General features: G+C 42.6%; 1 long non-coding RNA gene across 5 annotated transcripts in view; it reads right to left on the bottom strand.

Annotated features, from left to right (window-relative positions):
- LOC311434716 overlaps nt 1-19,898 on the bottom strand; it is a 277,684-nt gene that overhangs the window by 162,919 nt on the left and 94,867 nt on the right. The window contains exon 3 of one of the 5 annotated variants that reach the window (XR_014691666.1): nt 19,016-19,174. The exons of the other annotated variants lie outside the window; for them this stretch is intronic. This is a non-coding gene — a long non-coding RNA (uncharacterized lncRNA). The remainder of the gene's footprint in view (nt 1-19,015; nt 19,175-19,898) is intronic. 5 annotated transcript variants of the gene reach the window in all.

The raw sequence follows: 19,898 nt of genomic DNA, 5'->3' as shown, positions 1-19,898 counted from the left end.
CAGCACCTTCAGCAAGTCATTTGATTGCTTCTCTTCTATCGTGAGGTATAGAACACAAAGTGCAGACCATAAAACAATTGGGGAAAAGCAAACCTGCCATTACAGTGTAGGGCAACATGGTGAAAGAAAGGTTGAGGGTGATATATTGTTTCTGCCCCCAAACCCAACTTCTTCACAAGATCAACTTCTTCGGTGCAGGCAGGAACCTCCTAAAATACTCCCACAAGAGGCTGACAAATTCCTCCTGGCCCCCCAGCAAAATGTCAGTCGAGGCAGCCCAGCAGCCCCGTGCTGCCTGTCTCGCCTGGTCCGTGCACGATAAGGGTGGGAAAGACATTTCCTCTGCCCCCACCTCCCCCCAGTGCACCGTACAAGGCAGGCCAGAAATTTTATCCTTCAACTGTAAACTATAATACCTGGTTTAAAATTATATTACAAGCCATTAATACAAACGGAGGGTTTGGGAGGATTTTATAACCCACAAGAGATGACACTCATAGGTTATGATGTCATTCAAACCACTTGATAATATACTGTACTAGCTTGCAATATTCCAAAAGCAGCTATTAAACTAAATATAGATGAGGCACATGTTGCTACAACAACACAAAATATTATGAACAGCAGTTCTCAGAAATATATGGCTACAAACCTGATTTTTATTTATTTGTTTAGTCACTTTTTTTTTTTTCCACGTGAGGTAAAAACAGCTGCTTCAGTCCTCAGAAGGTGCTTACACTGTGGATTGAATTTAAAATTGCCATAGTGCAAAAAAATAAAAGGCTAATCAAACACTGAGGCAATCCTACAATATATATATATGTATATATATGATGTATGTAAACTGCAACACTCCTAGACAGAAATAAATCAGTCACAGCCATTTAAGGTAATTCAGTTGCATTACCTTTCTTTTCATACCAAACTTAAGAGTAATAAAAAGAGAAAATGTAAATACTAGTTCCTACACTTTTGTAAGTCACTATTATCAAAACAGAGTGCTTTAATTATATTTCGAGACTAGGGTATGGGCTGAGTGACAAGATTTACTGGAGGTCAACGTGAGCAATAACCATTTTTCTTCCCAGTGAAAAATAATACCATCAACGGGAGTTGTTAAGAACTATTTAAATGGCTGAATTTAAAGGCTTCTGTAGGATACTTAATCAAAGACGTTTGGTCATTCTGGTTCGAGGTAAAGATGTAAGAGTTACCAGAGTCATGATGATGATTTTGATTATTTTATACATTGCCCTGTTTCAACCCCATATTATGAAGAGGTGGATCTCAGCCCTCTCCTAAAGGGTGCAAAGTTTCAAGGAAAGAGCCTGAGGCGGCTGCGCCTCCATACTTAGAAGAACGTTACAAAAAAGGGGAAGAAAAACACTTCACAAAAAAAAAGGGGAAGAAAGGAAGGATCCCCACCAAGCAGAAGGTGGCTCCCGATGGAGTCAGACCTACTGATCAGCAAAGCCAGCAGCCCTTCTGGGACAGATATAAAGCTGGTGGATGGAGTAGGAAGCACAAATCCCATTTTCAGCAGTGGGCACAAAAACTCACCTTTGAAATCCAGCAAAACAAGTACTCAGCCACATGAGTCACACAGGAGATTTCAAGAACAGCAGTTGACCCAGAGAGTCAAACAGAAGCATTATCCAAGCAAGACAAGAACGCAGAGTATTTCTCTGGGCTCGAAATCACCAGTTTGTTTTCTTGGATTTAGCACAGAGCACAGCTAAATCCACATTCTCAGCTGAATGTGGCAGCCTGACCTGAACCGGGCTAAAGCAGGGCATTGCTATCCTTTTTTTCCCCCCTTCTCTTTTTTAATGGTACAGCTGAATGCTCTCTCTTATAATTAAACATTTGAACATGTTTTAATATAAATGTAATAGATTGTTTTCTTATAGGCTGCTGTTTAAAGACTACTTTATAATAAATATTTATAAGTATTTATAAATAAAATATTAATTGCTTAAAATGACATTTTAATGTGGTGCTAAACGTCCAAGGAATGCTGGGCTACATGATGCGATCTCAGTTTGGGATTTGTGAACTCAGAGGCAGTAATGGCAACCAGTGAGATTGCTACAAATAATCCTTGTGTCAAGAACCTTCCATAGGAGTTCAGTGAAAGTAGTATGTAAAAGGACTATACCAAGGGACAGTATTCCCCTGGCTGTAAAGCAACAGAAGTGAGTAATACAGTGATGTGAATGGAGAATTGTACTTGGAGATTCATGGCTTTATAGGTCTATGGTGGGCAGAATTAGAAGTCAGGGTTCTGGTGGCAACAGGAGGAGAAAGAAACCACTTAAACCAAGAGGTTTGCTAGCACCCTTTGCTTCCACTGAAGTGTCACCATCCTTTGGGAGAAACAGAACAGTTGACGAATTTGCATCTAACTTCATGCCAAGCCTGTCCTACATTTCACCATGCTCCAGAGCAGCAGCCGCACGCTAGCCCCCAAGCACTGTACCTGTACCCAGACGAGCACAGCTGGAGCAGGGACAGAGCGAAACACTTGGGTGGGTTCCTTGGGAGCAAAAAACTGCGAACATTATTGCTACTTTGCTTAAACGTGCACATCAGCGGTAGTGTTCTTCAAAAGCACTCACCATTTGCTGAAATCTGCTTCCTATGTCACAAGGGCGGACAGTTGGTATTTCAAATGTAGCTATTAATTGAACCCTATAAAACATACCTCTCTATCTAGGGGAAAGCTTTATGTGAAGACAAGCACATCATATCTCAATACCACTAGTTTTCATCAACAAAATATTCCGGAGGCCTTCACCTTAGTATTTCACCTCTGGGCTGCTCAAAAGAATTAACCCTATGTACACTGTCTGCCAAAAAGAAACCAAAACCACATTTTCATTTCTTTTGTTCCATCTTAGTCATAAGTGTTCAGTACACGCTGTGTGCCGGGTCTGAAAGAATTATGGCCACACGATAATACTACTACATGCTCATGACAGCTGGAGGAAAGCACCGTGTTTGGATACAAATGACAAGTGTGGTAAGGTCCGCAACGCACCTTCAAAGGGTGCCAGTGTCAATTACCTCCGAGCCTCTCCAACAGCTTCTGACAGGGCAGTGAGAAAGTACCATATTTAATCTACTTACAGCTAGGCTGGACAAAGCGCTAGAGAATATACTGTACAGGGGGAAAAGTCTGCGTCAGCAAGGGGAGGGATGAGATGATCGAATGCAGAAGAACTTTTCTGCCTGTGATTTTTACGATTCTCCAATACAATTTCACAAATAATGGGTCTGAGAAGTGATTCTCAGCACTTGTTTTGTTCTAATAGACCAATAATGTAATTTGTGATGAAGTTGTTGTGTAGAAGGGGAAATACAAACTGAAATACGGAAACAACTAAAAGAAATAACCACACTGGTACTATCTGAGGATCTATGAAGGGAGTTTATTTCTGGAAAGGTTCTTCACTTGGAATTAACGGCTTTACATAAGACATTCTTGGTGGAATTAAAAAAAAAAAAAAAAGCAGAGAACCACAAAGAAATCCCAATATTTGGGGTCATTATTTGGGGTCAAACTTTCCAAGCGGGCAGCCATAACAAAATCCATCACCATAACCCATTTGCCTGTATAAACACCTGAAACCACTGACAGGCCTTCTCAGCGGCCAGCTGGAGAGAAAGGGCCAGCCGAGAGAGGCGGCTCGCCAGCCCAGGACATGAGTCAGGGTGAAGTCAGTGCAATGACTCGCGTCTTTCTAAACCGGTCACTGATCTAAGCGACTTGTTGAACTGGTGGCCTTGTCTGGGGGCGTGGGATTTCTCAAAGTAAATGCCAAAGTTCATGAGATACTTTTGAGAATACAACCTTTTAGTCTGCTCCCCTTTATGGTGTAAGCCAGACACTGACTCAAGCAGGTCTCAGACCTGCACTGAATGTGGCTTGACAGGGGCTACAATTTCTTTGAAGTCCACTGTGTTGTTGGAAGGTGTGGTGATACAGCTACAAGCTAGCAATTAGCTTTTGGGGTAACTAGGTCAGTTAAATTCCATTTACTACATAATAAGATCTCGCATCACATCCTACTGCCTCACAAAGCCATTACTAGTGACAAGAAACCACATCATTACATGCGGTCATCTGCAAACCTCAACAAGGATCTCTGGGAGGAGTAAACTGCTGTTTAGAGAAGTATCAATGAGCACATGCTGAATAATTTCACCCCTTTTATGTACATCATGTCTGCCTTCTGCGGTCAGGCATTCTCTTACTTCTTTACGGTGTGCAAGGAGGAGTTTGGTTAATGGCTTGTGTTTGTTGAAGGGATGTGATTAGCATATAAATAGTTGATATTCAGAAGCATTCATATTTAATCAAACTGGGAAAATAAACCAGAGTAAGAGACACACAACTTCCTTCTATCAGCATCATCCAAAGATGTCTCCTTAAGGTGCTCACAGTCAGAGCAGGGGGGGGCTCTGACCACAGAGATGGAGGCCAGGACACACGGCTGCCCCCACCCTACCACCCCTTCTCCCCAGGCAGTACCCTGACTGCAGACTGCCGACACTACAGCACGAAGTTAATTCTGGCAACAGTTTTCAGGGTATCATCCATGGGGACCGTTCATAGAAGGAGAAAGGGTAACATGATCTAAATATCCACCAGCCTCTCCTTGGCATCATCATAAATATAAGCCAAGTAGAAAACAAACAAAACAAGTTGCTAAACTAAGAAAACACCTTAGAAGTGCATTAAGGAGCTATTCCCTAATACTTTGTGAAGTAAAGTAGAATTGGGACTGCTAGAACTGGTGGTGAAAATATTTTCAAATTAAAATAACAATTGATACAAAGACATGAGGAAATTTCAGTTTTGTGCCAGGACTCTTTCTTCATCAAGTGCTTTCATAAATATTCTATTTAGTTTTGAGGTGATTCAGCTTATACAGAATATTTCAAAAAAAATCCACTAGTTCCAATCCAGAACTACTTAATTTTATATAACATCATTTTAATGTCACAATAATTTGGTCAAGCCATAGAGAATATGCTTCAAGAACAGATCTGTTCAGAAATTTCACACAGAATTTTCCTTTGCTGTCTCCACTTTTGATATATATTGTCTTTGTGATACTTGCTCTGAAACCCAGACTAGTTAAAGAAAACTCACTCTGACAGAAGGATTTTTGAAGCCGTTATTTTAATCTTAAGGTTTACATACCTGTCAGAGGACAGCACGTTCATAGCCTTTACTATTGTTCACAGATTCTTTTTTCCAAAGTCTATACATAGGTCTCAAGGGCTCCTGCTCCTCAAGGCAAATTACCTCTGAGTGTTTGGATTCACCTCCAACTCTGTATTTTATTTTTTTTTTCCACGTTTCATATGACTGTTTCTTTTCTTTTCTTTTTTTTTTTTTTTTTCTTCTCTTTTCCTTATTTTCAACTCCTGACCGGGATCCTTAAGGGAAAGAAGAAAGATACTTCGATACAATGATGATGGGTGACCTTAGAAAAACACAAATAAATAGACAGGGGTATTGTAACGTTTCCTTCACACTGTTTGACTGTGCTACTGATAGGTGAAAACATTGTTCTACAAATAAAAGCAAGCCTTTCAAACATCACTTTGGCCCCAGTCTTGTTCTCAGTGATGTAGCTGAGGATAGGACCTGTGTCCTCATGGGCCCTTCACCTAGTCAAGGACTGAAGACAAACAAGTTAATGGAAAGGCATCAATACAGCTGACCAACTGATTCTTCCATGAGACAGATGATGATGTGCAAAGATTAGGAACACAGGTTTTGTTTGGGAGTTTCAGGTTTATAACCCCACTCTTTAACAGTTCGCTCTCTCCAGACCCAAACACTGATTCATCATCAGTGTTACAATAAATTTCAAAGAGTTTTTACTAGTTTTGTTGGAAACGTTTAGTGACAGAAAACGGGAACAGTTTTTAAGCAATCAATGGAAAAACAGTAAGAAGATTTAAAATGTGGAGTAAAAAAAAAAAGCTAGGCAGAAAGATTCAGAAAGATGTTTAAGTTCATACACGATTTTAAGGATATAAGTACCATCTGAACTGAAGCTGCTATATACTACGAGGACCTTACAGGTTACGTAACCCATGAGTCATCTGTCTCAATTCTGCCAATAAGCCTTTAAAATAGTACATATACAAATAACTTTTCATTCATGCAAATGAAGGTGATTTTTAAAAGGCAATCTTCCTGTTAAAGACCCCAAGAAAAATTAACAAGATTAGTACAAACTTTTTTTTTTCCCCCTCCTTTCAGGGGCTAAGAACAGGACATTGCAGCTCGTATGCACTGGAAAACAATTTATCTGCTTTGCCCACTCAGAGCCCTGGAGAGGAAGGCATCAGAAGAGCCAGGGATGGACATCAAGAGGCCTACTTTGTGACAGCCTGGTGAGGAACAGGAAGGAAGAAACAGGCAGTGAAGAACACGACAACAAAGAAGCTGAAGGAAAAGGCCAAGCCTATTTTCTCTGAGAAAAATCCTGGCTATCCAATGCAGAGGGAATGCAGCAGAGTTATTCTGCAGTATCTGGAGGTAAGGAGATGAGCCAAATAACAGCCTTGTGAAACACAACCAGAAATTCAGCCAGAGACAACATTGATTTTTTTTTTTTTTCCTCCTCCCCCTATCTCCCCTGGCATGGAGGAAGATATATGCGTTTAGATCAGCTCATGCCCTTATTGAGTCTTGAGCATAGAAGGGTCTGACTCAAGCACTTTCCATGCAGTCTGTAGGATTCCTCTGTGCACACTGGGCAGATAACTGGGATAAATTAAGACCCAGCCTGTGCCCTTAACCTATAAGACAATTCACCCCCATCGTATTAAGTGGTTTTAAAAAGGAAAAGAAAAAGCAAAGAAAAGAAGATCCAACTTGCAACAAATCTTTCTAACCACTGGGTTAACATGGAGTGTGATGTTTGTATGACAGATCATGATGGGAGGTGACAGACTTTCAGACCTTGGCTGAGAAGTAAGATCAGCTGGAGGTAGATGATTTCTGTCAATAGGTGGACATCATACAGCCAAAAGACTGATGATGGAAGACAGAAGGATTTTTATTTTGCTATATTATACCCATCTGTGCATGTGTAGGTATCTTTTTAATTTATGAAGCAGCAGAAATAAACAATGACGTTTAAAAGTGTGAATAACAAATGCCTTAGATTTGCCAAAGGAGACAGAAAAACTAATCATGTGAAATATGGACGGTGGAAAAGACAACTGCCCAAGATACAATGTTATTCCTGACCTAGCCCTGTCCTCATCTTTCATTTCCTACACACTACATCGACCCCTGCTTCTGCTCCGCACACAGTGCCAGTCTCCACGCCCATCCGTCAAGCCTTCCAACAGGCACCTTCTGTGTCATGCCAGCCCCTACGCACTGAGTGAGTTCCCTGTAAAAACCCACAAGGTCAGTGGCTACATTCTCCTGCTTTACGTCCCCCCTGAAGCAATCCATGCTGCCCCATCTGGGCAGGGTAAGACGCTGGCGAAGGAGCTAGCGTGCTAAAGTGGCTGCGAGGACACCAGCTGAGCTCTGCTGCCATCCCTTGGGACTCCCCAACCAGCTCCACGTTCACCAGCACTTGCTTTCAGTCCCCATCCCCTACATCTGCGTGGTCCAGCAGACAGCCCAAGCTGTGCGTGTGCCAGCTTTGGGGACATGCCCCAGTTGCATGCTTCCCTTTGCTCTAACAGGACAATTTCACACTTATGCACCTGTGTAGAAGAATACGAGAGAATCAGGGCTGGTAAACCACTGCTGGCTCCCTTGCTATCATGGCTTGGTGGGCTTTTCCTTTGGAGTCAGTTCTTCCTTAAGGCTGCCACGTCCCTGCTTCTCTGGTAACACCTTCTCAGTTCAACAAACGCATTTTCAATTCAACGAGCAGAGGGTAGAAGGAGAGCTGCCTATGCATAACGTTCATTGTATGCAAAAATTAGCTTGCCCCCACAAACTCAGCATACAGCAAATGACTCATCTGAAAGGCTTTGGCTAAACTGATGACACAGAAAGACTGAACTGTATTAAGGTTAATGAACTACAGGATGATGATTTATACTAAAGAGAACATAACACTTCATGGCAGCTGAGACAACGTTCACTCCTTTTCATTACTTTCCCGAGGACAACCTGACACAAAGAGCTGTTGACAAGCATACGAAATGGAACATAAATACTGCCTACTATCCACAGCTACACCCAGGAGACCTCTGCAGAGCATCAGGATATCCTCTGCTCTTTGTTCCTTGCAGTAAGTGAAATGTGGTCTCTTAAGCCAAAAGCCTACCTGAACTTGTGGGGAGATGCCCTCATCTACCTGCTGCTGAACCCAGAACGGCAGCTTCTTCCACACATTAGACATGCATCATTGATACTCCCAAACTGCCTACAAATACCACTAAACCTTCCCCCCCAAAAAAAAGCAAGGATTGAGAATTCTCTTTATAGATGCAATGTGTTCCACAAGGCAATTCATCACTGCTGCCGCTTACTGAACGAAAGAGCCAAGAGCCATGTGTCTGTGCTATTCGTGTTTCTGGTGGAAACACATGCTTATTTATTTATTTACTGAGAAAAGGGGCACGGGGAAGGGCCATCAGCTCACTTCTCAGCATGGCAGGCAATATGGCTCCCAATTTGCCTGCTCCTCTACCTGCTACCTGCTGAAAGCCAGCAGACGTTCTGCACGGAGCGCCGCGCGCCCCATCAGCCAACACTCCTTCTTACACATCGCTCTTCGACTGCGACTTCTCGCACCCTTTTGTGCACGTTTCAGAGGAGCATTACAACAAATATGTTTTCTCTGGGGAAGCCTTCTCAAAATCCTGGATTGAAAACTGCTCCCAAAGCCACGTGGATATCACACGTGTAGAAAGCAAGCAGAACAGAAGCACACACTGCTGGGCTTCCCTGCCACACACGCCACAGTCCCTGAATGCCAGTGCTGATCTGCTGCCCCACTCCTCTGGCCTGCCAAGTCTCCTTCTCCCTGTTGTGTGCTGAGGAACCGCAGCGCTACATCCTCCTGCTCTCAGTGCCAACGACTGCACTGGAAGCGGCCCATGGAATGAAGTGAATCCCTGGGATTTTTTTAGGCTTCAGAATCCTAACATTCGTCTTTCAAAATACCAGCCTGGCTTCCCAGACGATGAAGAGCTATCTTCAGGCAGTGTTGGTCCAGCAGAGTCTCTCTGACCTTTGGACTTGCTTCCCCCACAACAGGGACACCCCAGGGCAGACACTAAGGGCAACAACCAGTGATTCAGGATGTCCTCTAGCAACGATCTTGCACTCCGTAAACAAATGACATTATTAACATGCCCAGTAGAGGCTTGGTTTTGGCTCGTTCTCTCTCTTATTTGAATTAATTTCCAAATAAGACTATTTATGACCTTTATCCGAAGTTGCATTATGCAAGCCAATGCCTGTGCAGGCCAGCGTCTGTATTCCAGGGTAGAAGACACCAGGAGCTATGAGGAAGAAAGTAGGTTTCTGTTCCAAAACTAAGCGAAACCAGGAAATGCCTGGAGACAAATAAATCACAATCTCAAGTCAACTGCAATAAGGGAAGGTGGGAGTTTCCACGGCAGGGGAAATGTCCTCTGTGAAGCCTGAAACATTCTCTATGTGGCTCACCCAGAGCAGGTTTCTGCTACTGCTTTTTCTGGCAACCCCCAGATGCAAATGAAAAGAGTTGTAACATGGGCTGGAAAGACTAGGAAGGGCATGCTTGGAACAGCAAAAGACTGTCACAAACGTGTCTGTCAGCTTATTCGAGACTTGAATCTTCTCTGGCTTGTTTGCACTGCTGCAATTTCTGTTTCAGCACAGTAGTGAACCACAACGTACATAGACCAAGACAGCCACTCCACAGGACATCCAAATACAAATACAGTTATCCAAAACTCTTATAAAATGTGGAGTTTAATGATAAAAGCAATAGCAATGGCTGCAGTCCATACAAGCTAGTCTCTCATGGCCAGAGCCAGGCTTCCAAATGCCAACAACCCTGCCATCTATAGTTACTGGTTACTTGTCTCCCCTGTCCCCAAACACCCAGCAACTGAAGGTTCGATGCAGTGCATTTTTAATGACCTTGCAGTTGCTCTTCCTGCTGTAGCATGGACTACAGCTATAAATTTGGTTATCTCTCTCTAAAATTTGATTTGTTCTCAGTTGAACAGAAGCACAGAATTTCCCAGCTGAGTTGCACATTACGGGAAAAAGTGTTCCCTTTTGGGTTTTCAGCCTGCCATATTTCAGGTCGCTTGACTCTCTACTCCTTGTGTTGTGCTGCCTTCACAGCCCTTCTTACTTGCTCCGTTCTGAGGAAAAAAAAAGCATATCATCTGTTTCCACCTGCCATTAATTATTTCTCCCTACACTAACCAGCAACCACTGTAACTCTCCAGTATCCTTAGTGTGCTGGAGCGCCTTCTGTTCCCTAAAGCACTGTGATCCATGGGCATGTGAATTCTGATTTCTGTGCAACTTAATTCTTCCCTATCAAACAGTCTTGCTTTACCATACTCTGCATTACACACTTCCTTTTCTCATCCCAATATTTAGATGCTCGACTGGGTTCTGATTGAGAAGGCCTGATTTTCACAGGAAAAATCCTCTTTGCTTTCTAAAATGCCTCACTGGTAGGCATTGCTCAGCCACTGCCAGTGAGCCCTCTTTAAGCAGAAATACTTCAATAGCTCAAAAGCATTTGTGAATGTCCGAGCTCGTAAATGTTGCTGTGCGTGCCTGTAGGTGTTTTACTGGAACAGACACAGGATCTGGCAGGATCGACACCTAAACTGGCAGAGTAAAAAGAGCAACCCACAGAAAGGAACCACTGAATAATTTTAAAAATCACTTGAAAAATGTTTTGTCTATGAGGGCTATTTTATTAATAAAGATGAGAAAATTATGACATAGAAAAGAGATGCCTAGTGATGAACGATAAAAGTTAATTTTTCTCACTTGATGTTGGCATTATCTGGTTCTTTCTTTGCTGATGGAGAGCTCTGATCCACAGGAGAAAATGAAAATGCCTTAAAGATTACCAGCAGTAGGCCACAGCAGTAGAAGGAAACCCTTACACCTCAGCCCATGTGCGATACTTTCTGCCCACACGAATCACTGAAACAAACAGCCACAGGGGCACAGCCTAACTGCACTCAGCAATGAGATGTTTGCATACAACGAACTGAATAGTAGGTGGACTAAAACAAATCCTTTGAGGTAAGGTATAAGCCACAGGAGGTTTAGCTGTGGGTAGGGACAGATCTGTCCCCACAGCCAACGAGAGGTGAAGCCCAGCTCTGGAATCGTGCTCCACACCATGCCCTGGGCTTTTCTCAGAGCACCTGCAGACCTTGTTGGGGTGGCTGGCTGGCGCTCAGAGTTTCCTGAAAACAGGCCAGAGGTGTTCACATGTGAACCCTGAATCGGTGAATCAGCTTTTGTAATGTTATTTTAACCAAAAGACGACGCAAGGGTGAGGTATGTGCTCGTGGGAGGGAAGGAGGGGGGACTGAGGGGGAACAGAAAGAAAAAAAAATAATCATTTTAACTGGAAGCCCCGTCTGTCCCTTTTTACTTAGTGACTTAAACACACAGATGACGATAGCTGAGGGATATTAAATGTGAATCCTGCACAGTACATTTTTAGGAGATATAAAAATCCGATGTACTGTAAAATTTATAGCTTCCTCTGCTTCCCCAAAAAAGGAAAAAAAAAATCTACTAGTAGAACATATAAATTTTGCTGAGACTCTAAAAGGTGTCATAAAACCTCCCTGCCACAGATACCTACCGTAACACCAACTGTGTTTCTGTAACGTAGATTGGTAATAATTTGGGTTTTGTACATTGGGTGGTAATACTGCGGTGCTTTAGGCAATATGCCTATAATGTCCAACACAACAGAATGCCTGTTGGGTCTCATTTCATGTATATAAATTATATATAATCTGAACAAACACGAATGGTGGGACCCATATATAAACGGTCTTAATATTTCAACACCTACATTTCTTTATGAACCTGGGTGGTTAGAAAGGTGGTTGCAAATGATTATTTCTTTACCAAGTTCACATGGAGTAGTTTGCTCAGTTTAATAATAGTCTATCTTGTTCGGGCTGAACAAACTGGTCCCTGTAGGGAAAAAAAGGGGGGGAGTAATAAATCAATAGCCCAGATGTAATCTTAGGTGTCTAGAATGCAGAGAGGGATTTTGGAGCATAATGGCACTGGTTGTCTATTGTCATTCAGACATGAGCTGCATCAGAAAAGGGCTTGTGGGAACCTGATAAGAGTTGGTCAAAAGTGGGCCATAAATCAAACTCAGGCAGTATTCTGCTGATTTCACACACACGCTCACTGGGAAGAAAAAAAAGAGAAAGAAAAGGTGATAGATCTGCAATTTACTGCTTATCACATCTGCTAGAAGTTTCATAATACAAAAGCCTGACCTTCAATGAATAAACACTCCAGTTGACTACCTGTTTCTGCCTAGAAAATATGGCACTCTAGTCTCCTAGAGCTCAGAAACGCAGCTATGAAAATGATGTGACATCTCCAGGTTTAACAAGCTTCTTTTTGTTGCTAGCGGTTGAGTAGCTGTCACTTTAGTTACTAGTAGCCACTTTAACTTCAGATGCACAGTGTTTATTGAAAGGAACTAGATCCTTATTCCAAGGCACTAATAGCCTATGGGGAAAAAATAGTTCATAGCGCAAGGAGTATGGAAAGAGCAATGCCATGGTTCTTCTACTTACATTTACATTTTGCTTCTGCTTAAAGAGAAAATAAAAACTAGCAGAAATGATACATTGATTAGAGAGGTCCATGCTGCAAAACAAATACCTCTGCTGGGATTCTGGCCACATAACATCCACAGGTCACTGGTACCACTCATTTACTTCAGCCATCTGTAAGGGCCATTTGTCAATTTTAACCTTGATCCAGACTCATATTTCAAAGCTCTGGCAATAGCCAATTCTTAAACATTGCATATTCATTACTTCAATACCAAATACTTAAACCATTTTTCCAATTTTCGTATGGATTGCCAGATCGATGCGATTTTTATCTGATGTTTATTCACTCGTAGAGCGCTATATACATACAATCCATCCTATTTTCAGTTGCACCTTCCTAATGACTTACTGCAGATAATACCTACAGCTCAAGTTAAGGTCCTGTATTCTGAACAAATTAGGAGGGACTGAATTACCGCATTACAGGAGAGATCCTAATAATGCAAGTCGGCATGCTATCCCTTAGCAACTTCACAAGCCTCACAAATGCTAGCCCACAGAGGACTAAACTGTTCTCCACACCAGTATCACAGGAAGGGCAGGAGAGTATGGATTAAAAGAAAGCCAAAAAAATAACTGTAGCTTTTCCCGAGGTGCTCACACCTCGTCTTGCCCTGCACCGGTCTGTCAGATTCCCGGCTCTGTGGAGGAACAGTTGTCTTGGCTTGAGACATCTTCAGCACAGGTTAACTGCTGCTTCAGAATAATGAGCTAAACACTAAAATGGTGGTGCAAGGCAAAAGGAGGCGTTTACTGCCTGAATTTTGTTATGGCCACTATATTGTCTGCTGGGTGAAACCCACCAGTGTAGGTTCAGGGTCCACAGGTAAACACAGGAAGAGGGAAACAAAGGGAATGACCGGGTAGATCATTCATGAGGGTCCCTGTGCAAGTTGAACTAACCATACCGTACAGCCACCACAGGGCTGGCACCAGACGGTCCCAGCACAGCCATTCTTTGCTCACAGAAGGGATCTCACAGCCCCCAGACACACCACAGAAACAAGCTTTATTTTTTCTTGCTCAGCTGCAGCAACTTCAGTGTATTATCATGTCTAACAGCAGCTGTTAGGAGACAAGAAGGATACCAGCACATTTAAAAACCACCATTCCTCTTAACCTGGAAGTAAAATTAATGAAAGCATCTCGGATTTTGATCCTAGTGCAAGTTCCCTGCATGCTTGCTGCTCTACTTGCCACTGCTGTGCAGGCTTCACTGTCGGAGAGGACAACGGTTATCAATCATGTCAGAGCACTTTAACAAGGCAAGCAAGCTACAAACACCTCGCAGAATTTATGTCACTGGGGAAGAGTCATTAATTTGGATTTCCAGCTTCCTGCTCAGGCAAAATTAAAAAACAAAATATTGAATATAGAGTCATTTGATTTAACGCACACAAATAGGTAATTGAGTATATATCTGCTGACCTTCCCTAAGAGGAAGGGCATAAATATTCTGGCTTGGTTTTACAAACCAAACAAACTCTTATAATAAGAAAAAAAGTAATTTAATTATTTTATATAAATATATATATATTTGTTCACCTTGATTTGCTAGATTGATTCCTCTGGTAAGAATTATGTTTGGAAGGGGGAAAGGACTTTAATTTGTATAAAGTGCATTCCGGGAATTAACATTCTCCCTGCTGGAAGGAGAAAAACTGCAGCATTAGATTTCATTGGTACTTATAAAAAGAAAAACAAAACCACTTTTTTTTTTTTAATATATATATTCAAGGTTGCTAGTGTGTGTGTGTGGGGGGGGATAAGTTAGATTTTGCAGTGCTTTAACAAGCACCTGCGTACCCTTGTTCATCTGCATGTTCTCCGTGTACGTGGTTGCACATGAACAGGTCCGTGGCTTTATTCTGACAGCCTAGTGGTAGCAACAGCACGGCTTTGCTAGTATCACTGTAGCACTGCTTTTTTTCACATTAAAATTAGCAAATCAAGCCATTCTGTTCTACACAGCCAGACTGTAAACTCCTACCCTTCACAAACACCAATTACGTATTCCCAAACCCTTCAAGCCCTATGTCATGCCGAACCCAGACCATCCCTGGCAGCTTCCTTCCCGGTCTTATGACAACCCCACTCTCCAAGACATGGAATATCTCAGCTCAAGACTTTCAGGACTGCTCCACACCCCGGTTCCCTTGTTCTTCTGAACCACTTCTGCAAGGTTTGGTCCACCTTTCTTCTTCTACAAACCCTGCCTTCAGAAAGCTTCCCAGGAAAACGCAGGGCCTCCCGCAAGGGTCTACTAAAGGACTTTGCCTGCTTTCAAGCCCTTAAAATTACAGTGACTTGCTGAAAAATTCCTTTCCCAAAACAACCAGGATATTCTAATCTTGGCAACTCCCTGACAACTTCATCTGGGGTCTCTTTTTTTGCTAGAACAAGATCTTGACTGCATTTTACTATTCAGCAGCTTGCACTGAATTAAAAGAAAATAAAAATCTACAAGCCATATGGAGGAAACACGGATTAATCGGTGTAGGAAGCTCACGTTATGTGTACGTGCTTATTAGAAAAAGGGTGAATTAGAAACACTGCTTAGCTTAAACAGCTGACTCATGTTGCTACAGAGTGAATAGAGTCAAAAGTACTCGGGGGCTAATGGAAATATGTCCTTCTCCCGGTCCTAAACCTAGAAATATGTACGTATCATCACAACCTTGTGTACTGCATAAAACCTCAGCTGAAAGTTAATTGCTCTGAATCTAGGCTGGGGGTTGGCCTGGGCAATCCTGCCTTACAGAAATTCAACCGCCGTCCCTACACGGAGCTGTCTGGGCTCGTGCTATGCCCACGGAAGAGCCTACTTTGAGGCTAAACAAGGAGAAAGAGTGATCAAGAGGTGGAATGACTGTGAAACCCCGAACAGATCACAAAAGGGAGCTTAAGGAGAGCTCTTCCCAGGAGAAAGGAGAGGATAATTAGAGTTTAGTGAGAGTCACTCTCTTCTCTTTCAACGCAACTCATAAGGGATATGTGCTGATTATCAAATAAAAGAGGATAATGCATTGCTGAGAGACTGTACTGTGCAAATATTCATTTGAAAATGTTTACACTACAAATTTAGCTCGTTTCCTGCATATCTATGCACAGATGGTAGTTTTCTCAGATTCAGAATTGGTTGAAAAGTGGGGAGAAAATGCTCACAGAAATGCAAACAATTTCAAAGGGACTTCCACCTAGTAGCAAACCCAGCACTCTGTTTTCAAAATCCTCTTTTTTCTTTCTTCTCCGGCTTTCATTCTGTCAAATAATCATCACCCTTACACACTCCAAGATTTCACAACAGCCAAGCAAAAATACAAACGATTGCAAAGTGTTTTAGAATCTTTTGCTAGAAAAATCTTTTCCTAACTTCTTAAAGCATGGAAAAAACAGAGCATTTTTCCTTACTCCTAAAAATAAAATCTGCTCCTAATTGTGCATTATTTCAATTAGCATGTTATACGAAAAGCAGTGCTTACATTATGTAGATCGGTTATTACTTAAGAAAAGAGACTGGAGTGTGAAGAGTGGGTCCTAGCAACACTCAGCTAAGGAGTTAGTTTCCAACCAAATCCATCCAGCAGTTTCAGTTACACCTAGTGGTTTTTGACCTATCTCATCTTAAGCTCACTGAGTGAGTCAGTGGTGAGATGTGCATGGGAAATGTAAACTGTTGGATACTCTTCCTGGCAAAGTCAGACATACTGTAAACAGATTACTCTTACCCAATTACTAATTTAAGACTAATTTGTTTATGTTTTAATTCTTCTGTAATTTGCTCTTCCTGTAGAACAAATAAGATCTGATCTTGCAGTTAACAGCTACATCCTCATATGCATACAAACATGATGGCAAGGTCACACGAGCTCCGCCAGCCACAAGTACTATCCCCCCTTCTCCATCCAAATTACTAGAATAAAAACAAAACTTATTCTACATTTAGGATAAATAATAGAGCTATTTTACATGCCTGGACAACTGTTTCCTGAGAGTGCAGGTGCAGGACCTACTTACGAGCTCTTCTTCATGTCAACAAGGCTTTTGGAGGGGGTACTGAAGGTTATAGCAACACAAAAGAACGTCACTCCAGAGGATGTGAATTTAGAGCTAACATCATGGGAGTTGTCAGCAACACTGACAGCGAAGCTCGGTTCAGGTATACTTTAACTTTGATCATTCCAACTCCTTCCATGCCTCTTACAAAAAAAAAGCCAAGTGTGCTGCAGAAAGCAGAGGAAGAAAGAGCATCACTACGGCAGAGAAGGCGTAATCACAGTCAGAAAAGGGCCTTCTCTGCAGAATAACAAACTGTAGTTTCCACTCTGCACTCCTTGAGCATCCTGCACTCATTTCAGGTCCTCCAGTGAAAGGATGTGGCAAAAATGTTATTGCTGAGTTAGGACAAACAGCCTTACCAGCAGGACAGCGTGCTTTGGAGGTCAGCACCGTGATGCTTTGAAAGTCCTTCTCGCAGACTTCAAGGAATAAAATCCATGCAGAAAGACTTTACTTGAGCAGCAGCCCTCATTTCCGCCATGTAAAACATTTCACAGCTTGTCTCATTATAGCATTTGTAAAAACACTGTCTGAGAGCAGTGGTGCATAAATGAATTATTTAAGTTTTGCAGCAAATCACCCTGATCTTGTGTGCAGCTTCTTAATGCACTCTAAGTGAGCCCTAGGAGGCAAATCATAGCAGACAAGGGGTGTAATGTAAACCAAGTTTTATTAGCCACGAAAAGCTACACTACAACATTTATTAAGTATCAAAGACAGTGCATTTAAATAAGTTGGATTTGGTAAATAATAGCCAACGCTGCATCTATCTTCCCTAGTTCCAAAGGCTTTTTTTTTTTTATTTTAGACCAACGGCAACAAAAGCAGCTGTTTATTTTCTTGTCAGTTCTGCTAATATAACGGGTCCTCTCTATTTTGCAAATAGTAATTTTCAGCAAATTACCATGTGTCACAAACAGTCTGCAGCTCCCCAGCCTTCTTACTTTGCAGAGAAGGAAAAGTGCATTAGTGTGTTATCACCCAGCCCTTATCAGAGCCAGCTCCGTGGTCCCTGCTGCCCTCAGCAGCCTGGGAAACACACACAGCCCCCAGCTCGCTGCCTCGCGCTCTGTAAGCGGGCCCAAAACACCCTCCTCCTATTTGCCTATTTTAGGCAGCTTCTTCTTGTGCTGCTAACACGGAGCAGCCCTTCAGAAACACAAACAACTTCTGCAAGAGCTGCCTTTTCAATGTGGTACGCAATTCAAAAGGCAGCTTAGCAAAGCCTTCTCCCATACCTCTGCCCTTTGCTTACCTCGTTAATTGAATCTCAAGAATAACTTAAGCACTGCTTCACATGCCATACAATTATGACACAAATCATCTTATACCTTTGGCCAAGGAGATAAGTCCAAGTCCAGACAGACAATAACAATAAAAAAAATTAAATATACCAAAGTACTCAATGGGCAGACACTTGCTGATAAATATTTAATGCTCTGATAGCGCAATTTGGGTATTTGTGAAATGCAGCCAGTTGTCCTTTGCGTGAGCATCTCCATTTATTTCCCCAGCTTTGGTCTGCTATTGGAGGAAGAAAAAAAAAAAAAAGGTAACTCCTCCATGTTCTTCATCCTTCTGAATGGTGATCAAAGGGGTGCTTCAAACCACCCATCCAAACCCACACAAGCTCATAACCGTGACGTCTGATGTCCCCATCCTTCACATCAAGAGGACTCATCCCTCCATTGTGTTGTACCAAAACAAAAAGCAACACACAAACACTACCCAAATGGGCAAAGGGATTTCTCTCTTCTCCTTTAAAAAGTCATAAGCTTCCTACTCGAATTCCAGACCCTTGAACCCCAGTCTGAATTAACTGCTTTCTTTTACTTCCTTCTACAAAGCAGACAAAATATTCATGTGAAGATCCAGTGCCTGAGGAATGCTAGCACTTGGGCACAGAGCCCTGAGAACGGGGCAACTCACACCGTCTTCCAGGCAGTGAGACACAGAGCAACCTCTGGGTATGCAGAGAAGCATTTGTGCAAATAAAAGGCTTCTCTCTGTCATCACTTGCGCTGAGCATCTCTCACTAAGCTCAGAGCTCCAGAAGTGACTTGTATCCAGAGGTGACCCCCTCTATTCTGCCCTGGTCAGGCCTTACCTGGAGTACTGTGTCCAGTTCTGGGCTCCCCGGTACAAAAATGACAGGGATCTCCTGGAGAGAGTCCAGCAGAGGGCCACAAAGATCATACAGGGCCTGGAGCATCTTCTTTATGAGGAAAGGCTGAGAGACCTGGGGCTGTTCAGCCTGCAGAAAAGACTGAGAAGGGATCTCATCAATGTGTATAAATACCTGAAGTGTGGGAGACAGAGGGATTTGGCCAACCTCTTTTCAGTGTTTTGCAGGGACAGGACAAAGGGCAACGGTCACAAGATAGACCACAGGAAGTTCCGCACCAACATGCAAAATAATTCCTTCACGGTGAGAGTGACGGAGCACTGGGACAGGCTGCCCAGGAGGTTGTGGAGTCTCCTTCTCTGGAGATATTTAAGGCCCATCTGGATGCCTACCTGGGCAACCTGCTCTAGGGAACCTACCTTGGCAGGGGGGTTGGACCTGATGATCTTTCGAGGTCCCTTCCAACCCCTACAGTTCTGTGATTCTGTATCAGTCATCCCAGCTCTTTCTGCCCTTCCCAGGGTTCAGCAGCAGAAACAACCATGCTAATTTGGTGAGCAAAAGTGGAAGAATTCAGCCTCAAGAATATGCGACACCATTGTTTGCTTTTCCCTTTCTCCTTCCTCCTCTTTCTAGAAGGGACCATTGCATTTCCCTCCGTGTTTGTGCAGGCCTCTCTATCAGTGGCTGCATAAACAGGATAACCAGGCTGCTAATTTAAACTGAAGAAAGCTATAATCTTTTTCTAACTGGAAACATCCTACCATTTTTCCTTAGAAGAAGTTCTTTGTTTTTGCACTGACCTTTTTCCCCAACTTGCTTTTTTTTTTTTCTTCTCAATTTAATAAAAACAGCCCAGTTTTGA

The sequence above is a fragment of the Aythya ferina genome (assembly GCF_964211825.1).
Source record: "Aythya ferina genome assembly, chromosome: 3".
NCBI lineage: Eukaryota > Metazoa > Chordata > Aves > Anseriformes > Anatidae > Aythya > Aythya ferina.
Note: the sequence above shows the minus strand (reverse complement) of the source record. Positions and strands in the feature narration are given on the sequence as shown.